Here is a 16,350-nt window from a genome sequence, read left to right on the forward strand (position 1 = left end):
AAAGGGCTCAAAATGTTTTCCACAGAGTTCTTCAACACTTGGCGATGTGACAGTGGGACACAACTAAACCATCATGGAGTTAGGGGCAGTCAGTGAAGGTGAAGATTGGGATTCGGCCCGACAGTCATTTTCTGCCACCCCACCCCGAACCCATTACTTCGCACAGTCGTTTTGCTAAGCTAAGCTTCATATTCACTAAAGACACAACACAGGTTATTAGGAACTCTTTTCTCAATAGTTCCCCTACTTCTTCTCATACTGGCTTTACTTTGAATTGAGTGTTGATGTATTCCTGTCCCCACTCTCTTGTTATTATTGACACATCATTTCTGTTTTTTTAATTAGTATTCCTTCTCATTTATTAGAGTACAACTACCTAAATAAATTCAATCTCTCTTGATTAACTATTTACTGAGTTAATGAACCTTATACAGCATATACAGCAAAAAAGCATCAGAGTGGAGGAAATGTGCGATCAATGAATCACATAGTCTTTTGGTTGGTAAAGACATTAACTTGTACATTGATTATTTTCACGTTGAAAGGGTTTAAGGCTATCTCTAAATTAGAGCCAAACGCTCCCCTTAATTTGGCATTCATGTGAAACCTCAATCAGGAAATGTACTTTTCTAGAGAACCGTATTGAAAAGCACATGAATGAAGTAATATTTTCTAGACAATTACTTCACAACAAGCTCTCCAGCTGATCTTCCCACTTCCTTTTACATGTCTTTTTTTTGCTGCTCTCTTTCCATTGTTGATTGCAGTTTGCCTCCCATCTTCCTGTACTGTGTTAGAAGTTATTATGGATTGCATTTTGCTGCCAAAGAGACTATGAAGTATTAAAGTCTCTCATGTAAGCCCATGACGTTGTTCTGTACCAAGAATATGGACAGAAAAAGGTGTAAATGTAGTATAAGGAAAGTTCAGGAAAAAGAAATTTCTTAGGCTAGATGCGTATTTGTAAGTAACAATAAGTCTTATGTGAACTTTATGTTTTTTTTATGGGAATATAGACATTTTCTAATGCTAATGCGGCTTTTAAAGCACAGCAAACCACCAGGAACCAGAGCCCGAAGTTTTGCATGTTTCCCCAGCAGCTACTGGCCCAAAGTACACCCGATTTAGATTAAAAACTCCTCATACATCAAATTAGACATTAACGAATAAACCTATTTAATTGTTGCCAGTACTATATGCTTTGAAATATGATTCTCTGTGCCAACCAGTTGTGGATGTGTCAAATAAGGTGCGTCTATAAATGTTTGTGTACCGTGTTCTCGCTCCGTTTCTCTGCAGGTAACTGTGTCTCTCTGGGTGACTCATGATCCTGCATGCAACTACCAGCTAAAACCCATATGTGTGAGTGTTTCAGAGGAGTATTCATAATGTTTTACACAGGGCCGTGCTTGGGTTTGCAGAGTATGTATTTATGTGTGAGTGTTTCAAAAGTGAATATAAGAGTGTTTCATTAGTATGTGTGTCTCAAGTTAAGCTAGTTAAGTCCTAAACGGCCCCTCAGAGAAAGGGGTTGACTTTGGTTTCGTGATGACCCCGATAAAGGCAAAAAAGACATAATCAAAACAATAAAGTTCGTCCCCTGTCCATTCATTTTGGAACTATGCGAAGAAAGAAAACGTTAGAAAACGTCAGAAAAATAGGTTTCTTTTCAACTTTTCTTCCTTTCAACTTTTATGAAATCAGCTTTCTAAAACACGGTTGCTTAAACCAGATAGCTGAGCAGGATGTAGCAGCAATTTTAGCTCTAAACTCAACATTGACATATTACTGTATCACCTTTTATTTTATTAAGTGAGTTTCTAGCAGACCGTTGCTTAATCCCTCATCCAGCTCAGAAGCGCACACACACACGCCAGTGAAACATCTGTGTAGCTATGTGTGCGCTGCATTCGGCATACCTTCCAACTGTTCAAGGGGAGCCCTGTGCTTACACTGGGATGCTCCCAGGTGTAAATCTGCGAAACTGTGCGAGTGTGAAGTGGGACACTTGGTGAAAAAGAACAGACCTGCTGAGTGAATCTTTGCTGGACAAACAGCATTTAATAAAAGTCAAATAAAGCTCAGTAGGGAGACTAGTGTAGCCCAACAGATCACTTGGCAGGAGCTCAGTATTGCATAAGAAAATACAACATGAACCTCAATGCTAACTCTTCCCTCTGTTTTCATTTCATCCCTTATTATACTACTGAACCACAGATTTTTCCTGCATATGTTTGCAATTATATTTGATGGCTCAGATAGGTAAAGCTTTGGAGGATAGTTAGTACTATGTTAGTACATAGTGGGACACCTGCATGAGGAGCGTAGTTACTGCTATTTTGTGATCGCGTTTATGTCTTCACCAACAAGACGGACCAGAATACTCGGTCACCAGACTTCCCTCTAATTGTTCCTCACTTCTGTCCCTCATGACTGTTAACTTCCGGTTTATCCTGCTATTGGTAAAAACATTGGTGGACAGTGAGTGAGGCTGACAGACTGAAGAATAATAAAAGCAGGACTGAGGAGATGATGTTACCCAATAGGAAACCCCACCCCCTCGTGTCCGCGTTGGAGAGCCTCATCACTCATGTAGGAGCAATCTTATCTCACTGTCATTTTAAAGGATGTTGTTGTCCATGTACTCTGCTGCGGCATAAAGTTGGGTACAACTGCTCTCCTTCATTTTCTTTTGTATTCCAGCACAAATACCCTTTCAAAAATAAATCTGTTCATGTGGAAAATACGTGTTGACAACGTGCAAGAAAGAAAGGGTAATAATGTCAGAACGAAAGAAGGTAATATATTATCAAACCCTAGACGAAATATTTGTTTTTCAAAAGCAGGATTATTATGAGGAAACCTTTTAAAATAAGAACTTTTTGTACCTCCTACACAGTTCTGGCCCCTGCAAAGGTTCTCTTTTCCCAAAGAGCAACAGATTCTTCATTATTTTCAGCTCACTTCTGTATGTTCAGTGGTTTTCCATACTAATGTTTAACTGATCGAATGTAGGATCAAGACCTTTCTCTTCATATAACTCATACCACCGGGAATTGGGTGAGTGGCCAGGTGCAGTCTTGACCCTTGACAGTTTGCCAATGTATCCTATTCATTCATCCCCCACACCTACCAGCAATGTCCATCTTTTGGAGAAATGGGAAAAAAGTACAGCATCCACAGGAACAGGCAGAACAAGCTACTTCTACAGAAAGGCACAGCAGCCGAAAGATCACGCATTAAAGCTTCACTTTTCAGTTCTTTGTTGCGCATGAGATGCACAATGAAACAAATATGAATACACTTTGACTCCTGTAAACAAAGGCTGAGAGGCAAAAGAAAACAATAGGCTAAATAATTTGTGCCCAAACTGCAGGTGCATCAGGTCCCATGTGAAGAAGGAAACTGTGTTGAACAGTGATGTGAAACACAGACTGACATGCAAACTAATAAATCCCCAAGCAGCACTTTCTTCCCATCTTTTTTTCTTCCTTATGTGTAAAACCTAAACATGACCTAAAAAACTAAATTAAATGCTGGATTTAGAGAGAAATCTGTCGCAGTTCTTGCTCCAAGAATGTTTGTAGTGAATGGAGAGATATTCAATCATGATTACTCGTTCTTTCTGTCTAAAGACAAACAGGAGAAGTTATAAAAAAATGAAATGTGGCAGTGTGAGAAGTATACAAAGGATAGCCGCTGGTAGCTGCTAGCATCCACTAGAAGCAGGTCAGCTGTCAAAACAGCCACTCAGCCAGAGAGCGCCCAGGACATGCAGAGGGAGGTTAGAGGAAGGGAGCGGAGATGTGAGGAGAAGGGAAAAGGAATTCTGAGACGCAAAGCCCTCCCCGCTCACGTCTCTCCCTTCCTCAGTCAGGAAACCCCCAGCGGTTTTGAGTGGAAACCAGATCTCTCATCTCTCGTCAGCATGCTGCGCTGGGATGTCCCGGGCTCATTATCCAGCTCATTATACTCCCCTTTTATTCTTCAACACAAATACTATCTCCCCCATGTCTTTGTCTGTGTATCCCTTCTCCTCTTCTTCTCCATCTTACTCACTTTCTCTGTTTCTGCCTCTAGACCCCCTGAACTTTCTTCCTCAAGGTCCCCAGTTGACGATTAGAGGTCCAATGATACAATCAACTGCTCATTAGTCATTGTGATTGACATCTGGCATTGTAGGGGCCATCACCGCAGGTTTATTTAACTTCACGACAGTGAGAGAAACAGATGCATAGAGAGGCACGTGGTTGTGTATGAGACAATGGAAGGTCCAAGGTCAAAGCCGGCCTGCGGAGATCTGTCACAGACTTGGACATGGCGTGTGTAGCTTACACACAAAAAAGTATTTTCATTTGATAGGAATGTAAAATTGAATGCCATAAAATATATTAAAAACCACAAATTTTAAATCCAAACATAACACGAGTTAAAAAATGTCTTGATGCCCTGGAATATATTGGAAATATATAGAATACATCCAGACTCATAGGGAAAAACTAGTAGGGAAAGATCACTCAAGTCCATGTCCATCCTGTGCATCCTCCAGCAGGCAGACAGATTGTGAGTGCAGTGTGCTGGTTGAAGTGACTGTCAGACAGAACGACCACTTGCCTTACCCCTGATCCTCTACGGAATACAAATATCATAACGGGAACGACAGGCGGCTTTAAAAGGTGTCAGATCAAACAACCGTCATTAATACAAACAGCCTGCCTACTGTCCCTTTCTCAGTGAGGCAAAGGCCTCTTATTGTGTGGCGCTACACAGGGGTAGCGCATGTAGCTGTCACTCTCCACTCATTAGTCCTCCACCCGCCAGGATGGAGTGACAGCACAGCTGTGGGGTAAACACCCTGTTAGACATGGAGGCACCAGCAAGGTCCCTAACTGGTTCAGTTGTTTCTTAAAAAACAAAACACGTATTAATGCACACATAACAAAAGTAATGGGGGTTCCATTTTAATATTTCCATAAATTCCAGGTCATCAGATGTATTTGCCTATAGTCACTGATCGGTGACTGGAATATGCACTGTATCCTTAATTCCAGTGAGTGCAAACAATTAAAATTTGACAGGTGACAATGATGGAGCTTGAAGGACAGTGAGTGAAAGTAACCGTGGACAGAAGACTGGCAGGAAAAGACGGATGAGGAGAGTGTGGGATGGGCGGATGAAGGGAGTGGAAGAGGGAGGCCTGACTTTGATTAATGAGCCTCTCAGCGTGTGATGTGAGAAAGGGTCCCAGCGTTGCTGTCACATATGACAGGGGTCTTTATTGGTCTTTCTCAGTGGATTCACAATATAAATATAGGTTGCAACGATACAATTTCAAATATTTCAAAAAAGAGCTTGATTAAGGATTGGATTTGTTTTAGCAAGAAAGTAAGACTTACTGGGGAAGCAGGAGAAGTTCTTTTTTCGATTTTTATGCCCCAGATTCATATTTCACTTGATTTTTGGGGGGGCGATTAATTGTTAAAGTGGAAAACAACTAACTTCACAAATACCAAACAGACATGTAGACGTATGCAGAGGATACCATTCCTGTTTTCAAAAACCAGTAACAAATAGGGATTATTGTTTCAAAGTCATCTGACCAAAAAGAATATTTTATCACTCCACATATCATCACTATAGGCATTATAGTTGAAAGCAGTTTGACCTATTTTGTCTTTGGGAAGCCTTCCTTTTCTCCACTCATTACCTGTATTACCTTCACCTGTTTGAACTGTGTAAAAGACACCTGTCCACACACTCAATCAAAAGACCGGAGAGCTGTGCAAGGACATCAGGGATACAATTGTAGACCTGCACAAGGGATGGGATGGGCTACGGGACAATAGGCAAGGAGCATAGTGAGAAGGAAAACAACTGTTGCCGCAATTATTAGAAAATGAAAGAAGTTCAAGATAATGGTTAATCTCCGTCGGTCTGGGGCTCCATGCAAGACATCACCTCGTGGGCCATCAATGATCATGAGAAAGGTGAGGGATCAGCCCACAACTACAGAGCAGGACCTGGTCAATGAGCTGAAGAGATCTGGGACCACAGTCTTAAAGAAAACCATTAGTAAAACACACTACAGCGTCATGGATTAAAATCCCGCAGCGCAGGCAAGGTCCCCCTGCTCAAGCCAGCGGCCTGTCCAGGCCTGAAGTTTGCCAAGGACCATCTGGATGATCAAGAGGAGGTAGGTCATGTGGTCTGATTAGACGAAAAACTTTGTCAAGTTCAGGGTGTGCCAGGTTTGTTCTATGGGGGGGTCTCGGAATGACGAGAATGCAGCAGTCTGTTCCACTATGCAATCTTTATTTATACACGACCGGCTCCAGCCTCCCCACCTCGCTCAGCCCCCGCTGTCGCCGGATCTCCCCTACTTGAGGCAGAACACACACACATGATCGTTTCACCTGAGGCCAATTATGCCATCTCCTGGCACCGTTCCCCGAGCCACTCCCTTCTCCGTCCCCTCTGCAGCCGAGCCACACCACGCCCGCCACCACACAGGGCAATGTCAAAGTTCATGTGAAAACAGCAGCCACTTGGCTAAGGTGACCATCTTTGTCATGGTTGCACTAATAAACCGGTGGTTGGAAACCACAAATGAACAGCGGCCTCCTGTGTCCCATGTTTTCTTGATCCCTCTGTCACGGTGTGGTTCACTTCATGTTATATTTTGTAGTTTTCTGCCACTCGTGTCCCCGGGTAACTTCACTTCCTACCTTGTCATGTCACCCCCTGTGATTGTCTAATAGTTTCCACCTGTGTCCAATCACCTGCACCTCCCTAGTGTATTTAAGCCATGTGTGTCTGTTGTCACTTGTCGCGTCATTGTCTTTCGCCACGCATGTCCTTGTCTCTCGTCGTTTGCAGTTCCTGTCTCCCGTTTTGCCCCTTGCCCTTTTGTTTTTGCTTTTGACTGACTATTAAAGTCCCTTTTCTTTTTGAACTCTGCGTCTGAGTCCTACCTCCCGCAATCCCTGACACCCTCTATGCAGCCTTTGTAGATCTAGCACTATCACAACAACATCCCCTTTGCTCCCGTCATAGTGTCGATGCCTGTTGGAGGGCTTTGTCACTTGCGCTCACATGTATGTCATTTTGTGGCACAAACTTGAAATAGTGAAAGTGTCCATCAAACACGCCTGGACTCAAAATACTTTTCTCCTTGGTCACTCTCATTGCAAAACACCACCGGCCATCCAGTCCAAAGGCGCATACAGTCCTCTTGAAGGCCACAACCTCTGCTCTGCAAACTTCCTCTTATTAGCCAACCAGATGATCACATCCTGAGGACATCACCACTTGTCTATTATTTGACTGGCCGGATCGCTGCCACAGTGATTGCGAGGCCACTGATAGTGATTGGTGATTGTGGGGAGATGCTGATTATGGAAAACATTCCTGCAATTGTGTACCCGTGTGTGTGTGTGTGTGTCTGTATGTGTGTGCTATGTATGCCACTCAGCTGCAAAGATGTGTTCACATTGTAACTTGATTACTGCTCAACCTGCTGACCCAAACCTTGACAACTGTGCAGCTTCTTCCTCTTCCTTTCCTTCCTTACTCTCTCTCTTTGTTGTGACATCACTATCTTATAAAAATAAGCTATTTAAATGTATCTTGACACATCACCCATCTCAAATATCTTTTAAAGCCTGAGCTGGCAGTGTCACCGTTTCTAGAGCAAGTCCTCCTACATCATGGCAGCTCAAATGTTGTTTTGTGGTTGGACCTTGCTTGGGTAACAATATCTAACCATTCAGACACTCAGTGCTCACCACAGTTGAACTTAATTATAGCGTTTGTAGTGTTGGTTGGGTATATAATAACTTCTTGTCTCATTTCCAGAAAAATATTAGTGTGGCAATTATTTCTTTCCATTCATCACAATGGAACCAACATGCTATGTAAACCAGAGCCGTGGGTAATTCAAGCCCTGGCTGCACCAGTGATGGACTGTGGTAACCACAAAGCCCAAAAAAGATACTTTATTGTGACCCGGTGTCCGACAAAACTTTTTCAACCTTTCCTCCAGATCCTTCCTCAAGTGAAAAATTAGTGTAAGAAAACAAATCCTCCCTCGCCACACTTTGTGGCGACCCCGTTGTGTTTAACACCTCTGTCCAACTCATCCCAACTCTCGTGGGTGACTTTTCACCCACTATGCTGGGAGCTAAGCAGCTGTAGACCAGAGTCACCCAGATAGGGGAGAGAGGGAGGGAGAGAGAGAGAGAGAGACCTATACAAGAAGCTAATTGCTCTCAGTGAAGTTAATAACTGCCTGGTGTTACTGAAGGTTGAGTTTTAAAGCCTGTAATATGTTCTCCCTCCCCTCACGTAGGTTTTGTTTACATTACATTTTACATTACATGTCATTTAGCGGACGCTTTTATCCAAAGCGACGTACAATAAGTGCATTCAACCATAGGGTACAAACTCAGGAGAACAAGAAACAAGAAAGTGCAATTTCCTCAAATAAGCCAATTTACAATTTGCTATAGATGAGTGACGTTACAAGTACAATTTAAGTGCTACAATTTGTTAGTCTTTAGTCGAGGTAGAGTCTGAAGAGGTGTGTCTTTAGTTTGCGGCGGAAGATGTGAAGGCTCTCTGCGGTCCTGGTGTCTTCAGAGAGCTCGTTCCACCATTTCGGCGCAAGGACAGCAAAGTGTCGAGATCTAGTCGAGTGTTTTGCTCTCAGTGAGGGAGGGACGAGTAGTTTTGCAGATGCAGAGCGGAGACTGCGGGTTGGGATGTAGGGTTTGACCATGTCCTGGATGTAAGCTGGACCCGATCCATTCACAGCATGGTACGTGAGCACCAATGTTTTGAACTGGATGCGGGCGGCCACCGGTAGCCAGTGAAGAGAGCGGAGGAGGGGAGTAGTGTGGGAGAATTTCGGAAGGTTGAAGACCAGTCGAGTTGCTGCAATCTGAATGAGCTGCAGAGGTCGAATGGCGGTGGCAGGGAGACCAGCCAGGAGGGAGTTGCAGTAGTCCAGGCGGGAGATGACAAGAGCCTGAATCAGTACCTGCGCTGCCTTCTGAGTGAGAAGGGGACGTATTCTCCTGATGTTGTAGAGCGTGTATCTACAGGATCGCGTTGTCGCGGTGATGTTGGGAGTCAGGGAGAGTTGGCTGTCGAGTGTGATGCCGAGGTTCTTAGCGGTCAAAGTGGGCGTTAGTACGGAGTTTCCAAAGTTGACTGTCAGGTCCTGGGTAAGCAAATCTTTTCCGGGAAAGAGAAGTAGTTCAGTCTTGTCGGGGTTGATTTTCAGATGGTGGGCGGACATCCACTGAGAGATGTCAGTTAGACAGGCAGAGATCCGAGCCGCCACCTGGGTGTCCGAGTGAGGGAAGGAGAGAATTAGTTGGGTGTCATCGGCATAGCTGTGGTAAGAGAAGCCATGCGAGCGAATGACAGCGCCAAGAGAGTTGGTGTAAAGCGAAAACAGGAGGGGACCCAGCACGGAACCCTGAGGAACTCCAGTAGTAAGAGGACAAGGTTCCGGCACAGATCCTCGCCAGGTTACCCGGTAGGTGCGGCCGTCGAGGTAGGACGAGAGAAGAGAGAGAGCAGAGCCTGTGACACCAAGTTCCTGAAGGGAGGAAATAAGGATCTGGTGGTTGACCGTGTCAAATGCAGCAGAGAGGTCCAGAAGGATGAGGACAGAGGAGAGCGAGGCGGCTCTAGCAGTGTGGAGTTGCTCTGAGACAGCAAGGAGAGCAGTCTCTGTGGAGTGGCCTGCCTTGAAACCTGACTGGTGGGGGTCAAGGAGGTTGTTACAGTGGAGATAAGAGGAGAGTTGATTAAAGATAGCACGTTCAAGGGTTTTGGACAAAAAGGGAAGAAGAGAGACCGGTCTGTAGTTGTTTTCTTCAGAAGGGTTGAGGGTAGGTTTCTTCAGGAGGGGGTTGACTCTTGCCTCCTTCTGAGAATTGGGAAAACAGCCAGATAACTGAGCGTTGTTGATGAGACAGGTGAGGAACGGAAGAAGGTCAGGTGCGATAGATTGTAGAAGATGTGATGGAATGGGGTCAAGAGGGCAGGTGGTCGGACGTGCAGAGGTTACTAGGGTAAGAATTTGGTTAGGAGAGAGGGCGGTGAAAGAGGAAAGTGAGGGCGAAAGAGGTGAGGTCGGTGCGACGCGAGAAGTAGGAGGTGGGTTTGAGAAGGAGGAGCGTATGTCAGCTATTTTCTTGGTGAAGTAGTTGACAAAGTCTCCCGGAAGAAGGGTGGAGAGGGAGGAGGGGTAGGGGGTTCGAGGAGATTGGAGAAGATCGAGAAGAGTTTTTTGGGGTTAGAAAATGAAGATTCGATTTTGGATTGGTAGAAAGAGCTTTTGGCAGCAGAGATAGAAGCAGAAAACGAGGAGAGGAGAGATTGAAATTTAAGCAGGTCGTCAGGTCGTTTATATTTACGCCATCTCCTTTACTGCGTATATCCAGAGGCACAGCAGGCTATTAAGAGAAAAATACACAACGTATGTCCTATTTTCATCGTTTGGGCAATCATTTCTATTGGTTGAGACAACATACTCACCAAAGTAAACTGCTGAGACCTGGGAACCTTTTGCATCACCAGGAATAAATACACCTGGGCATGAAACAATAACTTAGACAATCAGACAAGTTGTGAACAAGATGTGATTAAACTAAAACTATCTATTTTGCTTTTGATAGTCATTTGGAAAATGTTTCTAAATTTACTATAATAATGTTCAATGAAATTGATTCTCATTCAAATATGAGTCAAGATGAACCTAATCACTCTCGGCACATTTGGCTAATTCATGACATTAACTGCAACGTGTAATCAATCCCCACATACCTGTTGTAATCCCCGTTTTAACCTTTTCCGCAGGATAATTATATCCCCTGAAGGCAGAAGAAAGCTGAGAGACGTCAAGGAAAACCATTTTGGTAAATTAACATTTGCTTCCTCATAGAATAAGAGGAACATCGTTGTATGGACATCACCCTAATAACACAGAAACAACTACACAATAATCCAATTGTTGGAAATGACACTTGTGGTTGTCTTCGCATACACATGAACAGTTCTTCCACCAGAAACACTGTTGTGTGTCTGTGTCTTTGTCCAAGAGATGGATATTATCCGCTTCACTGACCGCTGTTCTTCACGGTCCATCGGACAATCAAGTTTTCCAACCTCCAATCTGTGGTGAACATTACCCTGCCAATGACAGCCCTCACGTGACTCTTGATACCAGCCGCGGTGAGTGCCAAGGCCTAATTGTAATTACGGGAAACCTCTTGTAATAGGCCCTGCTTCGATACTATGTTGTCTCCGAAATGCGCAACCCTAAGCATTAGATTTTTTTGGGGAGCATCGGTGATAGATGTTTAGGAGTTAAGCCATTGTTTCCTGCATGAAATGTGTCCCTAAATATTTGTTTTCACTTTAAGTGATGACTGTCGCTGAACAAGGGGAAAACCAGGAAAGGATCCCTCTGCAGTGGTTGCATCTAATATAATATGCTGAGCACAGAGATTATGATCTTATGATCATGAAGCAGATGCAGCGAGGACTGCATTATTCAAGGAGTGTGGAGAATAATGAATGGCTGATGCAAAATAGAAGATGAGACCCTATGGGAGAGGGCAAAAGAAGAGGAGGTTGAAGGATGAGGAGAAAGGATAATAGAGTCTGATGGGGGGAGGACAATACCAGAAGGTGAACGGTGGAAAAAACACAGGGAAGGCAAAGAGAACAGTGTCCCCTAGAAGAAAGAAATATAGACACAATTTGCAGAAAGTTTGCCCTGAAATATCATATTCTTCTGCATTTACGGATGAGAAGCCAGGAGAGCAAAAAAACGGTGGGTTTTTGACCTGCAGCTATTGCGTCTTTCACATGTTGGGCAAATAAAAGCCACTAACAAGATGATGAGGTGCCTATGAGGTAGAAGTGGAGAAGGAAAGAGGGAGAGGAAGGGCTGGATAAGACGACGGGATCAAAGTAAGATTCATACCGGATAGCTCTCTCGAAACCCTCCTTCCCATTGGGTCGCCCTATTAGCTTTGGCGTCTTATGAATCCTCATAGGGAGTTTTATTATTTTTTTATGATTTCCACCGTCTGCCATAGTCACACCCTGACGCAATATTCTGCAGTCTCAAATGGTAGGCTTTCTAAAGGGAAAGTGGGCGCGTGAAACTCCCAAAGAAGTTCTACTCTATTTGTTGCTTAGTGTTACCGTTAAATGAAATCCCTAATATTTACCCTGAAATGTCTGAAAACCAGCTCACATGATTGAGCTTATGGTGCCCGACACGCAAGCACAAACACACTTAACCACCCTCTAGTTGTGATGGAGTAGTAGGCCTCCATACTTTAGAAGAGAGTAAGTCCCTTAATTGACGGACGCTGGCGCCTTATAACTTAACAGTATAGTCTTCTTTGGTTACTCACACACATGCTGCTTGCATTGACTTACTTGGGTCATTAGAGACATTGACTTGTCTCTAATGACGTGAGCTCAACAAGTCTGTGTAGTATTTATTGTCTGCGTGGGTATTTAGGCTGTGATCAGGTCTACTGTTTGTTGTTCTGAAGCACAGTGGAGTTTTTTTCATCATGTTAGTACCATTCTTATTTAACTTCAAACGTGAACCACTACTATGACCCTGACCGAATAATAAATAAATATACCAAAATATACATTCTTTGTCCCCAGAGGAAAAATCCTACAGATTTTTGTAATCTCCGGACATTTTCCATTGCCCCACCATGAGGTTGAGATCTTTTTTTTTTGAGTACAACGTCTTGACAACCAATGGATTGACCTCCATGATACTTGGTAGGCCTACAAATATACTCTGAAGTTCCCCCAAGGATGAAATTTGACATATTTGGTCTTTTTTATCTGGCATCTTTATAAGGTCAAACTTCCAATGCTTTGGTTTATGATGGCATACTTGTATATCTAATGACATTCTTTTCTGCTTAAGATATGTAAGCATGGTAACATGCTAAACACGATGGAGAAGAAAACAGTACACCTTCTTAGCAATTGCATTATGTCATTGTGTGTGTCTGTGTTATTATCTAGCTCAAACCACAGCTGGGCCCAATAACCGCCTCAGAGCCCCAGAGCCCCTAGATAGAGACATTTTGGAAACAAGAGAAATGAAAATAAACTATTCCAGTTCCATCAATGTAATGTGCATTCTGCTCTGTATATTGTTGTATTCCTCCTGTCTTTTTGGGTACCTCCTTGTCTGCCTAAACAAATCAACCTTATTTTAATAAAACCCAATGGCCTGCACGCTTAACCTTTTTTGCCTCATTGGAAGTCATGTGAAGCCATCAGACATGGAGTTGGAAGAGGACCTCCAACATCTGTTTTGTCAAGAGTGATAGCCCGTTTGGCTTTCCTGCAGATTGTTTGTTTTCTCCTCCTACTCCTCCTCCTCATCCTCAAAAACCATTCTACCAGCTCTTGTCTTGCTGGGCTGCATCGGTCTGTGCCTGACTGTTTGTCCAAGTAACCGGGAGGGGAGGAGCTGGTGCGCAAACTAAATGTTTAATGTTTAAAACAAGTCATATAAATGATGTGAAACTGCATGTAGCCATGTGTGTGTCCACATTGTTGCTTTTTCGTAAAGTCATTTTAATGGGGCCATGCTGGATCTGTTCATTGGCCCCCTTTGGACCTGTGGATGAAGAAGAAAACAATAATTTTAAGTACAGCCAGCTCGGGAAAATTGCTGCATATATTTGTACATCTTATCTAAAGATGAATAGACATGAACCTGATTCCACTAGCAAAAAACTGCATATTAATCCCTACCCTGCTTTTACAAGTTGATCTCATTTAATGTCCAGGACTCCAGTGGTTTAGAATCAGGCTTTGGGCTCGGCCCAGTTTAACATGGGTTCACTTGAAAGGAATTGGCCTCTTTCTTCAGGTTGGATCAAGAACCAAGCTCCATTGACACAGAAAATGATTGAAATATATAAGTGTGAACGTGCTCATCTGCAGAGGCCTTTATATGTTATATAGCTAAATAGGGGTATGTTGTTGCACATTTTATAGTCCTGTGCCTAGTTAAAGAATGCTTTTAGATTCATAATCTGGACTCACTCTTTTCCACTTTCCCTAATGACACAGGGGTGTTATTGGTTTCTTGATTTAACTTTAAACCTGTACAAAAGTTTGTTGTTGCTCAGGAGATTTCATCATCGGAATAATCAGTGCAACCAAAACGCTACCAGAAGCTATGCAAAGTCTGCTGTCCATTTGCAACGGCTCACGTGGATACAGAAAAGCGAAGTATGTAATACAAAATCCAGAAGTCGCAGTCGTGCGACCTTCGCCCAGGACCAGAGCACCCCGGCTCTTACCAAGGCCTCCAACAACGTGGTGACGTCCGTCAAGAAGGCCCCTCTGACCAACTCCAACACAGTCCCCGGGGCCCCCAAAAGGGTGATTGTACAGGCCTCCACCAGCGAGCTACTGCGCTGTCTCAGAGTTTCTGTGCCGGCGCTGTTACAGGCTGAAGTACCTTTCCCCCACCGACCCAGTGCTGTGGCTGCGCAGCGTGGACTGCTCCCTGCTGCTCAAGGGGTGGCAGGACAAGGAGTTTATCACCCCTGCAAACGTGGTCGTCGTCTACATGCTGTGCCGGGACGTGGTCTCCTCCGAGGTGGCCACGGAGCACAAGCTGCAGGTCGTGCTCCTCACCTGCCTCTACCTGTCTTACTCCTACATGGGCAACGAGATCTCCTACCCTCTCAAGCCCTTCCTGGTGAAGAGCTCCAAGGAGATCTTCGGTTACCGCTGCCTTTCAATCATCAACCTGATGAGCGTGAAGATGCTCCAGATCAACTCCAACCCGCACTTCTTCAGGCAGGTGTTTGCCGACCTGAAGAACGAGAGCCAGAAGGAGGTGAAGCGGAGCCATCTGCTCATCGGCCTGGACCGTTGAGGGGATGCTGTGGATAGCGGGGGCAGACGGGTCAACTAATCATCACCTAAATACAGGGCCGTGGGGTTTAAAAAGCAAGAGCACTCTTGGTGAAACCTTTGGTAATCTTGTAATTAATTGCACACGTGTTGTTTAAAATAATATTATTAAATTAAATACAAAAGTCTTTCATTCTTTTTTGAAGCATTGGCATTTCCATCAACCACCACTACCTTGTGTTGTTAATTATGGGGCGCCGTTTGTAAAATGTCGCACGTTCTAAAATCCTGTGCAGTTTTGCTACATTTAGCATTATCATATGCACAAAAAAGCATGACAATATTCATATGTCACTTTTTCAAACATTTAGAGAGAAATTCATGTAAATTAATGCAATGACTTTTCCAAGGATAAAGTTGTTAAATAATATAAATGTTAAATGTAAATCTAAATGTTAAATCTATATGTAAATTTTAAATGTCCTATCTTAATGTTTAATCTCAATGTTAAGTGTTAAATGTAAATTTGACAGTGAAGGGGGCACGGGCGCGGATGGTTCCGTGTCAGTGAACCCTCCCCCCCCCCACATGACTTCAATGTGGACAGCGTATGGCCCCCTACCTAAAATGAGTTTGACACCCCTGCTCTATAACAAGAGCTCATTCATCCGGACTTGCCAGCTTGTCTTGCCGCGGCGTGAATTACCGTAAATATTGTAATGTTCAGTTGATATGTAGAGTGAATATTTAACATTTAGATCTACATTTAACATTTAGATCTACATTTAACATTTAGATTTAACATTTAGATATAACATTTAATATTTACATTTAACATTTATATTATTTAACAACTTTGTGTTACTACCAAACATTATCCTTGGAAATGTTATTGCACAAATTTACATTTTTTGTTCAAATGATAATGCTAAATGTAGCAAAACTGCGCAGGATTTTAGAACATGCGACATTTTACAAACAGCGCCCCATAGATAATATAATGTTCCTTTTTTAAACACAGTTGGTTGCAGGAGGCGTAGCAATACTATTCCAGATTATATTCCAGATAATTATTTAAATTCAGCAATTCTCTTCACGGTGGCACGGTGGCGTGGTGGTTAGCACTGTTGCCTCACAGCAAGAAGGTCCTGGGTTCGATTCCACCCAGTGGCCTTTCTGTGTGGAGTCTGCATGTTCTCCCCGTGTCTGCGTGGGTTCTCTCCGGGTTCTCCGGCTTCCTCCCACAGTCCAAAGACATGCTCTGGGGATCAGGTTAATTGGTGACTCTAAATTGCCCGTAGCTGTGTGAATGTGAGTGTGAATGGTTGTGTGTCTCTGTGTTGCCCTGCGATTGGCTGGCTACCAATCCAGGGTGTACCCTGTCTATCGCCCGAAGTTGGCTGGGATGGACTC

At 43.7% G+C, this 16,350-nt stretch overlaps 1 pseudogene; it reads left to right on the top strand.

Moving 5' to 3' along the window:
- Positions 1-13,343: 13,343 nt before the first annotated feature.
- Positions 13,344-14,959, top strand: LOC120819765 (cyclin-dependent kinase 5 activator 1-like; annotated as a pseudogene).
- Positions 14,960-16,350: the final 1,391 nt, after the last annotated feature.

Source organism: Gasterosteus aculeatus, chromosome 5, assembly GCF_964276395.1.
Source record: "Gasterosteus aculeatus chromosome 5, fGasAcu3.hap1.1, whole genome shotgun sequence".
NCBI lineage: Eukaryota > Metazoa > Chordata > Actinopteri > Perciformes > Gasterosteidae > Gasterosteus > Gasterosteus aculeatus.